Genomic DNA, 17,174 nt, shown 5'->3' with positions numbered 1-17,174 from the left:
AGCAAAAGAAGGTGAAATATCATTTAGCATGTGCTGGCATCAGGGGTTCAGGTCTTCACCTACTCACAACAGAGTGGTTTCCTACCATTGACTCAAAGAGTTCAGTCATGTCACAAGTTAAAAAATAAGTTCAGTGCAAAGCTTAGGCAGCTAAATCCCCATTTTGCCAACACACTCACATTAAAAATTCTTCTGAGCACAGAGAGGAAATATCTAGCGCTTAAAGCAGGAACCAGAAAACCTGGATTTTGTTTTTGTGTTACTTAGGGGCTATGACCTTGGCAAGTCAGCCTTCTGGCCTCCATTTAGTAGTTTGTAAAGATTTATAATACACACCAGGTTATAGAGCAGTCTGAGCTTTTCAAAGCATGTTTCAAGAATTATTTTTTTCTGTCTAAGTTAAAGTCTACATTAAATATAAAGAGCTAAAAGTATTTTGTAAATATGCAATGTTTTATTAATGTGAACAGTTTGTGGTCTTTGACAGTAGACATTTTTTTTCCCTTATGGATGTCTTTAATGGATATGGTAATTGAAAGCAAAGTACTGTAGAAAATTCCAACTTTTCACTGTAAGTGCTTACATGTGTATGTACATTGATCTGGAAGGCTGTAGAACAGTATTTTTATCAGTACCCTTCAGTATCTGCTGTGCCTGTTGTATGAAAGGCATGGAACAGCAAGGAATGAAGGATCTGAGAGCATTTTATGGAATTTTCTACTTCAAAAGATTTGCATCTCTAGTTAATACATTTTGTAGATTTCTGCATGTTTGGCCTTTAATTTCACATCCCCAGTCCCCAGGGGGAAAAAAAGGACAAGGAATTTCCCAATGAAACCACTAACCATCAGGACAATGCTGTGACCTGCACAGAGCAGAAAGGATTTGTCTGGTCTCTGGGCTGCACAGGCTTCCTCACGTAATTTATTCCAAGACAGCACTTGGAAAGAGAACTCCATAATGGTTATTCTAAGGTATTGGAATTGAAGATTTCAAGCTCAGTCTTGCACTTGCTATAGAAAATTAGTCAAACTCGTTGGAATGAGAGCAGCATGTATCCAATATGGTCCCTAATTGGAAACCAGCTGCTGTAGGTTTAATGAAGTTGATGGGCACAAAAGACTCCAAAGTGTTTCTTCCAACCTTGTTTTCCACTTTCAGGCACAAAAAGACTGATCTTCTCAGACTTTTGAAGTATTAAAAGAGTTTCAACATTATTTTAAAGCCCAAATGAAAGCCTTAAATGTTAACATTTCCTCATTAAAAGGATGGGTAAATAGCATGTTTGGCCTTGAAATTAAACTTCCTTGTGACTGTGGTTGTCTTATCTCAAAAGAAAATGTTTAGAAACGTTGGGATTAAAAGGGCAACTATGCTACCTTTAATGAACATCCAACAGATGGAAACAAAAGAACAGAACTGGAACATAATGCATTTCTTTCTGGTGGCAAGCAGTAGGCCTGAATTCAAACCCAGTTTATGACATCATTCACTGTCAGTGTGGAAGAAATAGGAGAGAAATCCTGAAATTATGTAACTTTATAAGTGAACTATCAGGATTCCATAATCTAATTGCTTTTCTATAATTTTCTCTTCAAGAAGTACTGAAGCATTTTATGATTCACCCTCAACAACCCCCTTCACAGAGAATACAATGTACAAAAGAAAAGGTCTTATGCTATTAACCTTTTACTTCTTGAAAAAGGTCTCTGAATGTCAAAATACCAATTTACCCTATAGTGACTCTAAAACCTGGCTTCATAGCCAGAATGATTTCTAAGCTTGAGGTATTATGCCTTAAAAACCCACTCCATACCATTAAAACTGTTCTAATGCTATTGTAGATTACTATCTCATTATGAATAGTCTAAAAGATTTAACTTTATTATTCCCTTTCTTTGAAATGTCTTTTACTGGAACTTGTACCTTCTTTACTGTCTGTCATACACAATCACCTACCTTTAAGCATAGAGAAAATCAAAATTCACATCACAGATGGAATTCTTTTCCAAGATGCTGTGCAGAAAACATATTTAAAGTTTCAATACAACTGCTAAATATCTGGCAGCATCCATTTTCCTCCATAACCACTGTCAAGCATAATTATATATAACTTCCAGTCATTATTTTCACTTGCATTGTTAGTCTGATTTTTCAATGCCTCTTTGATTTTAGGTTGGCCAGTGGAATTTTGGTCACACCCTGAAGGATCCACTGCACCTGCACAGTTCTGTGTTTCAAGGAGCACAGCACTGAGCCTGCTGCCTTCATCCCAATCCAGAAATGAAACTTGATATAATTTTAGTAAGGAGGTAATATAAAAGCAGATCTTTATTTGAAGATTTTTTTGGACATCTTTCCATAACTGCCCCTGAAGGCCTTCAAATAACAATCCGCTTTTATATTACCTCCTAACTAAAATTATCTGGAGTTTCCAGCCAGGCTGGGATGGGACAGAGCCCCCAAATCGGGGCTGTTTGTGCTGTGACAGCTTTGCCTCCATTCTGCACCAGGTGGTGAGCACAAAATACCAGCTGGGCCTCTCGGGCTTGGTATTTAACTCTCTTGGAGTAGATGGAACAGGAGACAACAATCAAGAAAGTGACTGAACAAGCATTAAGCAGTTGAAGATCTGAGGGAACTAAGTCCAAAGTATACGTCCACAAAAAGGAAGCAATAGAATTATTCTGTTACTGGACATTACAATAAACCAAGAAAGTGTAAATTGCTGTATGAAGCCTGGATTCCTGTTCACTCTTGATCAGTTTGACTTTAGGATGAATATTTCTCCACCATTTTATTGTCATACAACTGCTCCCTTGTGCCAAAACGTAAGAACCAATTCCAGGAATTAGGACAGAATTTGTCTTTTGTAAACAGGCAACCTGGAATAGGTCCAAGTGCATCAAGTGCAAATTTATGTGGTTAGTGGGATTTTTTTCTGGCAATCTAATTATTGAAGTAGCATTTTTAGAGCCTAGAACAGCCAGGAGACAGATTTAGAAAATGTCAAACAAAGGCTTTGAAGTTTCAGTTGGAAGTCTAAACTGTTCCCTTCTCCATTTCACACAAACAAGATCTTTTTTTTTTGACCCAACATTTTGGATTGGAATTCTTTCCAGTGTAATTAGGCAGAATAAATATGCAGGGGCAAAGGCCAACTCATGAAACAGAAAAGGGTGTTGGGTTTGATTGGTTTTGAGATGTTTTTTAAGTCAGAACAACAGTGGGAATGTAGTCAAGTATTTGCACAACAGTTAATAACACACTTCTTATTGACACCTTAAGTCTCTTCCTCAGAACATAAATTATTACTGCCCAAGTTAAAAGGCCAACAACTCTTCTGTTCCATGTTATGCTATTGACTTCAATTATTCAAACTCAACACTAGAAAGTGACATGGGAGAGAGAAATGGAGCCGGTGTTCAGCTGACATCAACTCCTAAAGTTTGGGCAAAATACATCCTGAGTTCAAAATTACACTTGGGGCTGGACTCATTCAAATCTCCACCCAGTCTGGTGGGTGTTGTGGCAGTAGCTTTCTCTCAGTGCAGGTTTTAGGCAAGCCAGCTTGAGCCATTAACTATGACAACCCTTTCTGCAGAGCCCAGCATCAGAATTTAATACCATCACCTTTTAGTGATGTCACATTTACCACATCCACATCAGGACAACAGGAAGAGTGCCTTTGTGCACTGTGAGACAGCACTCAGCTATTAGACTGAGAGGTTTCCCTTGCAGCTGCCCTTGATCCTCACTGTTATCCCAAGGTCCGTCCTTTGCTGCCATTTCAGAAAGACATTCCCACCACTGCCATCCTCTGTGCCCTCATTCACCAAGTTCTCGGTGAACCTGCCTCCTGCTGATGCCTGGGGAAGGCCGACCTGAAACAGAGACTGGACAGAGCAGGAGAATAAAGGAGATGTTTATTGAAAGCCCTTGAGGGTACAGCTTGGGCAAGACAGGGCCTGACCAGAGGTACACCCAAGGTGGACCCAAAATGGTCACAAAATGGACAAATACTTACGAGGTCTCACACTTTTATAAGTTTTGGCCATTTGCATATTGGGGTTTAATTGTCCAATTCCAGCTCCAGATTGTGAGGTCTCATCCTTGTTCCTCCCTCCAACCCACCCTTGTTTGTATTTTTGGACCTGAAAGTTGTCCTTGGTCCTCAGCAGGAAAAGGATTTGTTTTGTCTCCCTGCTGTGTGCAGAGCTGAGTGACACTGACTGTGAGCTCAGAACTGGAGATCTAAGCAGCACAGAACCTGAAAAACGTGAAAGCTCAAACTTCAGGCATCACTGCAGCTGGGTCACCCTGCTGTCACTGCCACCCTGCTCCCTAAGCTGGGTATTAAAGCAGCAGATCCAGCCCAGGTAGTTGGGGGCTCATGTGCAGTTCAGTTCTCCTTGGCTGACATTGATTAGTGCCCGAGTAGAACAAGCTGGTCCTGAATTCTGGGCTGTTGCCAATGTCTCATCCTGTGTTTCTGTGATTTGATTGATGTCATGAAAAAAGCATCACTGAAGACTGGACTGAGTAGGGGGGAAAAGGTTTCTCAAATGAAAGGCACATCTAGTAACATTTTAGGGAGATGAGTGCTGATTATAATGCCCTGCTCATCTCCATTTTTTTTTTCCTTAGAAAATATTAAATCTCACAACAAAAGCAAAGTATTTGTGTACCAAAGTTCCACAGCGAGGAACAGGTAGAGGGAAACAGCCAAAGCAAAGGGCTTCCCATGTACATTCAACCCTCCACACATGAACTAAAACTACTGGATCAGAAATAAAGTTTTCCAATGTTACCTGTGCTGACACCACACATTGCCCCACAAAGCCATTCCTTCACACCTGAACATCAGCTTCCCCCAGCTTTTCATCATGGGGCACTTGGAAGGTATTGTTATCTGACCTCCAGAACAGGCTTTAGGTGTTGGAACATCTGGAATTTTCACATTCACTGCAACCCAGACAGAGAATGTGACCCATAATATCACAGGGAGCCACAGTGAATTCTCAGCATCAGTAAGGGCTGCAGCTCAGAACCAACCTCCCATTCTTTCAGTAGGTTCAGGACAGCCACCTGGAGATGCTGCTGAGCTCCAAGAGATGAGCAAGCTTGAATTCAATGCAGTTAGAGCTGGAATTTTCACCTCTGAAAGAAACTTCTCTGCCTTCTCTGCTGCTGTAAAAATAAATACCAAGTAGTTCACTATGCTCTGATTGCACAGACCATTTGTCAAGATAAAAAGAAAACGTGGAAAATTCAGAAACATAAATGAAGACACAGCAGTGTCTTCTGTATGTACAAATATTAAAGAGGAATTATCTAAACATCAGGTGCAAGAGAGATCATGGCTAAGCTCAGGATGTAGCACAGGCACAGTTTTCTTTTTATCATCCTGATCATCATCTCCCAAAGAAAGAAGGAGCTGGACAACACTACAAAGACTAAACTCACCCTCAGTGTTTGGAAACATTGTTCAGCCATCTTATTGCTGCCTCAAAAAGCTTCGTGGGAAGAGATCTTTAACTGTGCAAAATCAACTCCTGATATCACTCATCTAAATGGGTACACATTAGAATTGTAGAGATTGTTCTTCCTCAGTCCTTAAGCTCCATGATTATAACACCAGGAAAAGATTTGTTCTTCCTGCTGAAGTTTATTACACAAAGTCTCATTTAAAATTTTCAAGTACCCTGGCAATAATAGAACTATTCCAAGAAATGACAGAGAATGTTTTTAGAGAGCAGCAGAGTTACAGAATGCAGACTAAGAAGAAATGCAACCACGATGAAATATGTTAAGCTGTATCCTCTGGGTATTACTTGTGTATACAGACACAGAAATACCCAGATTTTGTAGTAGGCCTCTTGACCCATTCCATAGAATTATTGCCAAAATCTTTAAGTGTTCTGGATCTGCTTAATGCAAATATTTTGGTTGTAATTATTGATGACTTCACTCTTTTTTCAGATCTTGGAGACATACTTTCCTTCAACTTCTTTAAAATTAAGAACTCTAACATCTGTAAGACTACCTTTATTCAGACTGCAAATACTTTCAGGAACAAAAAAATAGTTCATAAAAATCATGGGGAAGCTTGTGGCTTTCTGGGGATCTATTGTTTTTGTAGTGGCAATTTTTTTCTTTATTTTTTAGCTATTAAAATTGTATTTTACTTTGTTAAAGTTCCATTGCCATAATTTTGCTACCAGATCAACATTTACCTGTCAAATTAAATGCATTGCTACAAATTGCTTTTCAGATAATCGATACCTAAAGCTTTTCTTGAACAAGATATTCAAAGTGCATTGCATCTGAATTACCTGCTGTGTAACTTGTGTCAACTTTGACAATTTTAGGATCAAACTAACGAGTGCCTGTAAGTGCACATTATTTGTCTTTGCACACAGAAAGAATAAATCCTGAACCATTGCTCACCTGAAAGTGGTTTCCAAAAGTGCATCACAATCAAGGGTGCTGCTGAACTGCAGAGGAAGCTCAGCCCATTCAATGCACTAACCAATAAATTCTGCAGGGTTATTTCAGCACCCATCTGGATTAGTTTTTGCTGCCTTCCTGAGTGAAAAAATGTAATGTAATTTTCACTACCCATTGCTTAACTGCCTTTTAGATATTTACCTTTTATATATTCCCTGTAAAAACAAAGCCCTCTAGACACAATGTAAAAATAAAAACAATGCATCACCTGTGAGAATAGAAATCAATACCTTAACTAGATCTTTTTACACTTTCCACCAGGTTATTTTCATCCAATATGATGGGAAAATATGCAGAAATTGCAATTTGTTCTTCCTGAATTTATGCACTCACTGCCCTGACAATGATAATTTTCATCTCCTGTGCTGTGTTCAGTACAGAGTGTTTGTGACCAGTGCTCATCACGTTAATACAATGTAAGGCATTTAAGATTATTTTTCTTTATTAAAATATTCAGGGAACTACATAGAGTAAATGAAAACATGGAATTTAGCCTTTAAAGGCTTATGGAAGGAATGACAAGGTTCACTAATAGTGAACAACCACCCCTTTTCACAGCTCTTTGCTAATTATCACAGGTCATCAGTAAGGCTCACTGAATTTTAGAAAAAGATAATTTTTCAAAGTCCCTTTCAATTCCTGCCTCCAACAGCCACTCTCACCACCACAGAGGGCCCTCCAGATCAAGTTTGTTTTTCCTTTTGGAGCATTTTGTTGAGCACAAAGTCCAGGAATAAATTCAGCATTTGATGCGCTGCCAATAGCAGTTCTCTCTGCCTACATTTGCTATTTTTTAGTCTCATGCCACAAACCTTCTTAAGACTCAGTTCACTGTAGCTGACTCTCCATTCTGAATTTAGAAATTCCAAGGTTAGTCAGCACCCACCGAGGCAGAGCTGTGAGTTTTGGTGCTCTGCAGCCTTGCTCAGTGTGAGCACACACAGATCCCTCCTGTCTGCACCTGCACAGACACCAGCACACTCCGGACCAAAGCCCCTCAGCTGCACGCCACGAATTCAGGTTTTACAGATCCACTTCTGCAACAGGAAATTTCTAGGAATTAGCTGTAACAGCTCAATGTGCTGCAAGAGAGGTGAAGTCCTTTCCTCCTGTGACTCAGTATTTCCTGCCTCAGGTGAAGGCAGGATTTGGGCATCTTCTCTCTGGAGCTTTAGGCTGCTCTCAGAACAATGTCACAGCTCCACCAGCACAAGCTGTTTGATGTCTCCTTACCCCACTCCAGCTTCTCCTTGAGGAGCTGCACATGTTACCACAGCACAGAGCTCTTACACAGCCTCAGGAGTTCCTGTTCAGGGAACAGCTGGTCCAGAAAACCCTCATTCTTAGTGCACAAACGCTGTTTAAAGTGAACAACCTGTCCTGGTCACAGCTGCCTTCTCACTCCTCACCTGAGCAGCACAGCAGCGAGGTGAGACCCAAGAGGCAGAGATGCCTCCAGGTGAAGAAGAGCAACACACAGGATGATGACAGATCTGTTAACATGATGTAGAATCACAAATTCAAGGAACACACAGCAGGAGTTGTGCACATCAGTTCCCTGGTCCAACTCCCCCGGAAAGAAGATCTGTCCTACAAGGAGAGACCCTCAGAAGAGCAAGATTCTCACAGTGCAATAACAAAACCCCTTCTGAAAGGCTCAGCTTAAGCACTCAATCCTGCCCCAAAGTAAAATTAATTGAATGTATTACTAAAGGCTACATCTTCTGTAAGAGCAACCCGACCAAAACCAAAAATGAATGATAATGACATTCCGATTGAGAACATTTTTATGGTTAAATATTGCCGTGAGGTAACTGCCTTTGGCAAAAAAAACCAACCAACCAACCAACCCAACCTGTTGTGGTGATTTCTTTCAAAACACTCAATTCAAACTAGATTAGAGTCATGCTTTGAATTCATTAGTCACACGCATCTTTTAGATATATTAACCTACCCCATAGAAAAAAAGTTGCTTGGAGAAGGAACCAGGTATTGGTAGACTTTCATTTAATGGCATTGAATTTGCAGAATAGGTCTTGGAAATCTCCAACTTAAACCAGCACTCTCTTGTGATTGGTTTAGTCCACTCGTTCTCCTGTCAAATGAAGACATTTCTATATGACTCTTAAACTGAAGCAAACTGAAGAGTTGAGAGAATCCTGCTTCTCTGCTCTTCAGGTGTCTGGGGCTGGTGGCCAGGATCAGTATGGACAGAAATTGGGTCTGTCAATTCCCTGCTGTACTCCAGGGTCTGGCCAAGGTCTGTCAGCCTATCTTCCTGGACTTCCTGACTTGACAATTTTTACCTCCAATTTCAAATGTGAATTTCTCATAGTTATAAACACGTATTTGGCATCATGAAAGCATGGTTTCTGATAAGACTTAAATACCTCAGTGAAATATCAAACAATTGTTATTAACAATGCACAAACACATCAGAAAGACTGGGAAATATTCCAGAAACACCCTCACTGGACTGGACAGAAAACATTCACTACCAGGATGAACAAGGTTCACACACATACTGTGGAGAGAACAGACTTGTCAGAATATTCTAAGTTTCCTTTTGAAGCCAGTTGTGAAGTCACTGAGGTATCCAGCCTCACCCCCTAAAGCAGCTACTTCAAAACCAGTCAGCAAAAGGAATGTTTAAAAAGGAACTGTGTTTGTGTTGTCTTAGGTTTTGTTATTAAAAAGAAATAAGGAGGGAAAACTTGGCTTATCTTTCACATGTCTTAGTCCTTAACTACTTCCAAATGTATCTGAAATAGTAAACATCATATACTGAAGAGCTAATGCAGAATTCCCATTTTGGGAAAAAAAAAAACCCTAACAATAAAACCTCCTACAACAATGCTCATAGGATTCTTTTCCTTGTGAACAAAACTCTTGTGAATAAATTCTTTTCAGTAACATTCATGATGCTTTTGAAGAACACACAAGTTAAACTGTGCTAAGTGTTCCTTAAAAATATCTGTCCCTTCCTGCACTGAAAACCACTCAGTGTGTGCTTATCAAATTTTGGGATGAATGATGACACTTTATGCAATCTAAGTATTTAACAGAGTCACTGGGGTTCTTTATGGAGACACTGCATATGGAATTACTCCTTAGAGGAACTCTAAAAAATACTCCTAAAACTATACTTCAAAGTTGAAATAGAATGAAATTTCAACTTCAAATTAAAACCAGTTGGATTATTACAGACTGGAAAATGCTAGTAAAATCCATACCACCCTATATATATATATTATATTGCACGATATGCAGCAGCTTTAATAAAGTTCAAATGTTTTAAGATTTAAGGAGATCCTAATTAATTACTAGAATAAATAGCTTGCTTTTTTTTTTTTTTTTTTTTTTTGTGTGTGTGTGTGTGTGTCTAATAACACCTATGCAAGCAATAAGTGATGGATGTTCCCATCAAAAATGTTTATGCAGTAGTCTGGGCATGAGAAATTACCCCAGCAGACTGTAGAGGAAAGTGACAGCAAGAACTATTGCTTCCAGTGTGTGGACTGTCATTCAGCTCCTAAAGTGACATGATAAATCAGAGTCTCCAAGTATTCCATCCAAGTAATGCTGCTCCAGTAATGAGAGAGAAGCTCCAGAAATGCCAGGCCTAAAATCCCTTTGCTTTTCCAGGCCAGAGATGGTGGAACAGTGTGGGGCTGCAGGGGGTGACAGTGTCCCAAACGTGACAGTTGAAGGGACATTGAAAACTTCAGTTTCACTTGCTCATCACAGGCCTTTCTACAGGTGTGATTGAAAATTTGTTTGCAGCTATATATTAGCTCTTGAGGAAAAATGACACAGTCCACACAGCTGGTATAAGCAGGGCAAACAGCCTTGCCCAGCAGTGCAGATTGCAGATCCTCTGGTCACACCAGACCCCACAGTTGCTATTTGGCACTGCTGGTTCTGTTCTAGGGCGGATTTTGGTTTGTGTCTGTGCCTGGCTCAGGGCCTGACACTGCCCTGCTCTGTGTCTGCTTTGGGGCAAGGATGAGATTGGGCTCTTCTCCAGCAGAATCTGAACTTTCTGCTGACTAAACACATCCCTTTCACCCGGTGCCCGCAGAGCTGCTTGCTGGCTGTCCCCAGCCCTGCCCAGCTGTCCCCTCCCCTGTCACTTGGCTCAAACCATTCTGTTTCCATGCTCAGCTGGTGCAGCTGCCTGGGCTCCAGGCTGCCCTCACCCCACATCCCACTGACACATCTGCAGGGGCGTTTATCAGCTGAGGGAACTTCCAGAGGTTCCTGAGCAGCCCTGCAGGATGGCTGCTGCTCTCTGTGCTCGCAGCGGAGCACAAGTTCCCTCAGTTTTGCTGTGGAATAACATACACAGGGAATGGGGAAACAGGAATTGATAACAGATGGTCACAAATTCAGACACTCTGGGTAGCACGAGGTATTTTGTAGCTCCTCCAAGCACCTCTACTCTCCTTACTCCACATATTTTGGTCAATGACCCAGAATAATCTGACACAGACAGCTGAGCATCTCCTGCCCCAAATGTTTCCTGTGTGTGCAATTGATAAGTTTTCTTTTGAACTGTTTCAGTATTTACATTTTACTATAACTGGTCAATATACTCTTGCTTCTGTAACCAGGGAGTAACCCCAAGATACCTCACGTGCTTGTCAGCTTCAGCAGTCAGGGAAAGGAGCAAAGTGCTCAGATCATTACCTTGCTCTAATTACTGATGGATGTGTTACTGGTACATCTTGGATAAAGAGAAAGGAGAAAAAAAAAAAAAAAGTCATTTGTTTCTTTCAAGCTCCCTTTCCTTTCTGAGGAATGCCCAGAAGAGCCAGCTGGCACTCACAAACTCTCACTACTTATTACAAGACAAATGTTTACTTCCTTTATGAAGTGCTAAAGTAGCACATCACTGACAGTTTAATACCAGGACCAAAAGCAATTTCCTGCAGAAATCAAAAAAGCAACCTTGATTAAAACAATGAAGAACCAATTTTGAGACACTGAGTTATCAGCTGAAACAAGAAAGACTAAAATTGAGCTCGAATTTATTTCTTTTCTATGGTAGCATCCTAGATTTCACTGAACAGGAAAATAAAGTTTCTGTTAATTAACTGCTTGAGAGTTTAACTAGTGCACTGCTGCTAAATAACACTCAGGGCTGATTCAGAGGTCAGGGTGCTGGGGTTTTCTAACATTATGTTGTGAACAATCAATCAGCTTCACATCGTAATAGATGTAGAACTTCCTTGTGTTTCTGAAGTCATGAATGCTCATCACCTAGTGCTGCAAACCTTTTATTGCCCTATTGTTTGCTCTAATTGTCAGCCTCATTTTGAGAACACTTTTATCCAGTTTTGAGCTCATAAGCTGCTACACCAGGTCTGCCATAGGAAACTTGTGTTCCATGGGGATGGGGAAAAAAACACCAACACAGAAACAAAACCCAAACAAAATCCATCCAAACAACAATCTTTTTTCAGTGTAAGACATGAACAAGAACCAAATCCTACCAAGGTGTCCCCAATTTATCTGTGCGGTCTCAGAACTGATGCACACGCACTATAGAGCATTTTTCCCAGCTTTGTACCAGAAATAGAAGAAGCTTAGATCCAAAGGTAGCTGTAAAACAGCACAGTTTGAAAATTTATTATCTTGGAAGACACATAAAATCAAAGTCAGTGAAGAAGAAAGCACCCCAAAATATTCAACCCTGAAAGTATTCACACTCACTATTTCTTCTGTGCTTTTTTGACAGTTTAACAGTTTCTGAGAATCTTTGATCCCTTGCCAATTGCTTCCTTTCCCCCTGATCCATGGCAGCTTGCTGCAACCATTTCCTTGGTCTTCCAACACCCCCCCTTTTTCCAGCTTCCTTTACCTTTTTAGTTTGAGGCTCACTTTGGGATATGGAGACCCCATAAATTCATATCTATGCTTCTGTTCATGCTCTATAGCAGAAGTATTTAACCATCTTTTCTGTAGTAACGCCATTCTTAGCTACATTTCACAATTTGAAATGGGCTAATAAACAAAACAAAGGCATCTGCAAATATTATTACTTGCATTTGTTACTACCAAGTTGCCACTGTAACTAAAATTCTTCTTGAATTTCTATAAATTGATAAAAGCAAAACAAAGTAACAGATTCAGGGTGCTTGGTTGTTCAGGTTTTTTAAATAAAAAACTGAAAGAATGCCCAGGGTGCTCAAGACAGCAAGGGCTGCATTAAACTTTTTTCCTCAGGTGATCTTAACCCAAAAATAATTTTGTTCTACTCAACAGAGACTCCTGAGAATCAGGAATTCTGAGCTAACAGGATCATTTTTATATTTACACTTCTATTTTAGATCATTAGAATGTTAAAGGAAAAAAACCACCAGGGAGAGTCGAAAGCTTCACAACAGTTTTTCTTTAAATGGTGATTTATCTATGCAGACTAAATCACAGCTACTTCACAGGAGTGTGGCCAAGGTTGGCAGCTGTGTCACCACCAAAACCAGAGAGTGACAAAGGGTTGGCAGCAAAACTGAGGGTCAGGGGCTGTGACACACAGTGAGGGCTGAGAGCCTGGAAAACACAACCCCTGAGGAGATAACAGGGAGAAAACATGTTGGTCTGAGCTGAAAATGTTGCCCAAAGATAAGGAAACATCCATTCTTCCAAAAGGCATTCTAGCAGGACCACAAGTACAAGCACAATATTCTCAGAATTTAGGAGGAAGAGAAGAAAATTCACCTAAATCCTCAAAGAGAAAGAAAAAAGAAAAAAAAGTTGGAGGAATAATTGGATACTAAAAGGGTAACTTGCTAAGTAACTAACATGTGAATAGGTGAACTTTGCTTACACTTGAGGGTGTGGGCTAATCAGCAACCAATAAATTGATTTCTAAGCACTTCTTCCTGTGGCCTCAGGACATAAAATAAACCAGGCTGAAAATAATTTTAAAGATCTAATTAACTCATTAGCTTGAAGTAAAAAAAAAAGTCTCTTCCTCATCACAAACAGCTGTACAAGCCACAACAAAGCAAGCGTGGATGTTTTTCAGAACTCCAGAAACCCTGTCAGAGGGAGAAGCTGTCAGGGAACCAGGCTGCTAAAATCAGATTTAATGTCACACTCAGTGGTGACAATTCACCCCTCAGGGATGGCAGCTAAATTACAGGATACTGGGAAACACCTACTCCACCTCCTTTAGTGAGAATATGTGGAACAGAGCATCAAAAACCACAAAAACTCTGCAAACTGCAAGGAATGCGTTTTCTTGCAATACCATTTCCTTCAGAGAGAGTATTTTTAGAGGTAAAGAAATTGTAAGAAGATTGAATCTGAGTAGCTTCTCCCCTGTCTGAGCATCACAGTCTAGGAGCTACCAAGGCACAAAATATCCTTGAGAAACTCACCTTGGGTAGGAATTCCCATGGATTCTTCATAAAACCTAAAGGCTTTCCCCTTGTGCAGTTAAGCCAACAGCCCCTGAATCTCACCTGGGCACCTCTTGCTCCACTGGCACAGTATCTTGCTTTTGAACTCCACGTAGCTCTAATATTATTCAAGGCAGTGATTATTTTTATTTCCATCCAACCAGTTATTTGTAATCAAACCTACTTCATAAACATGCTGCTGACAATATCTGGAATTAATGGAAAGAACAATACCGAAATTCAAAACCAGATAGTCTGGATGAATATTGTGGCTGTTAGGAAATGATGGGTCCAAATTCCTGCAAACCATTAATCAGGAATTCAGACAAAATAAAAGAATATTAGGGGCAACAGTGGATTACAAACCCTGAGACAATACTCTTGAGAGAGCAGTGAGGGAACCAGCTGGAACACAGTCACCCACCCAAAAATGAGTCTAGTCCAGTCAAGCTCAGGAGAGAAATGAGAACCACTCTAAAGAGAGCAGCAGAACAAGCACCAAAATACGACTCAGATAAGACCCACTGAGTGGGAGTGTAGCCTAAGGGGAAGCAAACTTGACTACACAAAGAAGTAACACAAAGATAAACACACAAGGGTTTGTTTCAAGGGAGATCAGAAGAGTTCCTCGTTTGCCTGGTGGAGAATTAGCACTGGAGCTGGAGTTCCCTTCTGCCACTACAGTGACAGATTCTTGACTAATGTTAAGAAACATTAATCTAATGGGGTGAAGAAATACCATTTCCAGTAGTTGTTTATCACTAGGGAACAGCATTTAGGTACACACTGAACACCTCTGAAAGGGTTTAGGAATAGAAAAGTCATAAGAAGCATAATTTTATTATCAAAATTATTATTATGAGAACATGACAACATCCTAACTTGTAGCTATTAGATATATAGAGATACACACACTGCTACAGCCTTCAGGGTTCTGGAGTTTGGAGTTTGTTTGGGTTTTTTTGCTTTGGGTATTTAGTTGGGTTTTTTTACCAGTACAGCATAAGGACAGATTAATTTAATTTAGATTTTTTTCCTACATTTTTTCAGTTTGAAAGTTGAAAGCCACAAGCTTCAAGATTTTACAGTTATACCACTATGAATTCAGTAGAAGTAAAGTCTTAGTCATTTTTATTTCAACCCTTCATTTAAAATACTGATCTGCCTCTCAGTAACACATTTTTATTTATTGTTAACGTGGTAATAACAATAATTATTTTTTTCTGTCTGTATTCAACAGACATATTATACCATCAAAGAGAAAATGATAACAATGGACCAGTATTTGAAGTGGCCATATATTTTTATCCATTTTTTTTTGTGTGTTTGCATTTAAAGGTCAGAAAGTTCTACCTCAACTTTGAGAGACAGGAGGTGGAAGCAGACCTCCCAAGTGGAACTGTGCACTTACAGCCCACTGGAAAAGTGGAAGAGAAGTTGGATAAAATAAAGTCCAAAAACCACAGCTGCCCCATGTAGATTTTACCTACGTGTTATACAAACCAATGTTGTGTTTTCCTGGCCCAGCTTCAAAGTTGGTTTTCATCTTTGGAGGATAAAAACCCCTTAGATAAGAAGTTGGTTCTTCTGGGGGCATTGTTAAACACTGGAATTATGGTAGTTGAAAAAACATCTGTTGTCCCTTAAGCAGAGCCTAGTTTTGCCATCAGAAATGTTGAGTTTGAGTATTCTTTAGGAAGGTTTTGCATTGCCAGGATCATCTCAAAGTTTCTTAGTGACCACTGACATCTATTACAATCTCAGTGAAGTCTGAGACTGAAGTTTGACATGGAATTGGTGGTGCTCTGTTTGTTTGAAGCTTTAAGGCCCAGAACTTGAGGGAATATTGCCACAAAGCTTTGTCACTGCCCAGAGCCACGATCTCTCCAAAACAAGAGAATGAATAAAACCTTTGGGTAATAAACACAATGACGTTGATGTATTTTTTAATAACCTAAACACTTCATTTAGCTCTGTGTTGGGCCTGACAATGAAATTGCCAGCTACTTACTCACACAGTCCACCAAACCCCAAGATAAAGACTTGAGTTAATCCTCTGAAACTTTTATAATCCATTCACTGCACTAACAACTAACTTGCCAAATAGCAATAATCCTCCTGGTTGAGTATTTCTGTCTTAGCTGGAATAACACTCTGCCCATCAAACACGAGGAGACTCACACAAACCACAGCTATCCTGGCATGGCACAAGGAAACCAGGAACTCCAGCCTTCAAAAGGGGGAAAAAAAGCTGGAAAGCGATCCATACCAGAGAAGACCTCAAAAAACCCCTCCTAATCTTTAAAAAAATCACTTTAGTTCTTCCATTGTTTTTAGAGCTTACATATTTAATATGAAGAATGTATAACACTACTAGAATCATCACATTTAATAAACATTATTAAAATTAAACTTGAAATTAACAATAACAACAATTATGAAGTATTGAAAATTAGTTGTTGTCACATAACAGGTGAAGAAACCAAGAAGTTTTCTTCTCTGTCCCTGTAACTTGACACACACACACACACACCCCCCCATTAGAGCTGAGGATGGTTTGGAAGAAACACCTTAACCTCCATCCAGGTGAATATTCTGAGTTCCCAATTTCCATGGCAGCATTGTTATATATGAAATAAAGCATTGAGGGACATGAAATCTTTGCATAAGATGCTCCAAAGTGCATTAGAAGCCACCTTCAAGAGAGGCAGCACCTCCTGTGCAGCTCAGGGAGGGATCAGGGTTTGGTAGCCCTGCCTTGCAGAATGCTTGGGAAGTTTCTCATTTCTTTTTCCTTTCCCAAATACAAACTTCATTTTGCATCTTCCAGCCAATGAGAGATTTTCAGCTGTAACTTTTTCATTCACTTAAACCTTCAGTGCTTTCCATATGCCAGCTCTATGTTAAATTAAATTTGATCAAGTGCTGCCTTCACTGTTTCACACTGTTTGACCTCAGTTGAGCCACAGAAACTGGCCATAGTTCAAGGTCTTCCAATCATCACAAGTATGTCTCATAAAAGCACTTTTGCTTTCTATTTATCTCAAATGGATTATAAGATTGAATGGTGCAAGCACACATGCACTGAACTATTTGACTTCTGGACAATTTAAAAGAGAGATGGAAATTAGATAATGATGTTTTTTCTGTTGCACAGCATAAGATTAAATGGTTTGTCACTTTCTACTTCAATAAAGTGAATGATTTAAAATAATGCTACTAATATCAATAGTCAGTGGAGTACTAAATTGGCTTTTC

This window comes from Sylvia atricapilla, chromosome 14, assembly GCF_009819655.1.
Source record: "Sylvia atricapilla isolate bSylAtr1 chromosome 14, bSylAtr1.pri, whole genome shotgun sequence".
In the NCBI taxonomy this organism is placed as follows: domain Eukaryota; kingdom Metazoa; phylum Chordata; class Aves; order Passeriformes; family Sylviidae; genus Sylvia; species Sylvia atricapilla.
The sequence above is the reverse complement of the archived record's forward strand: the minus strand, read 5'-3'. Positions refer to the sequence as shown.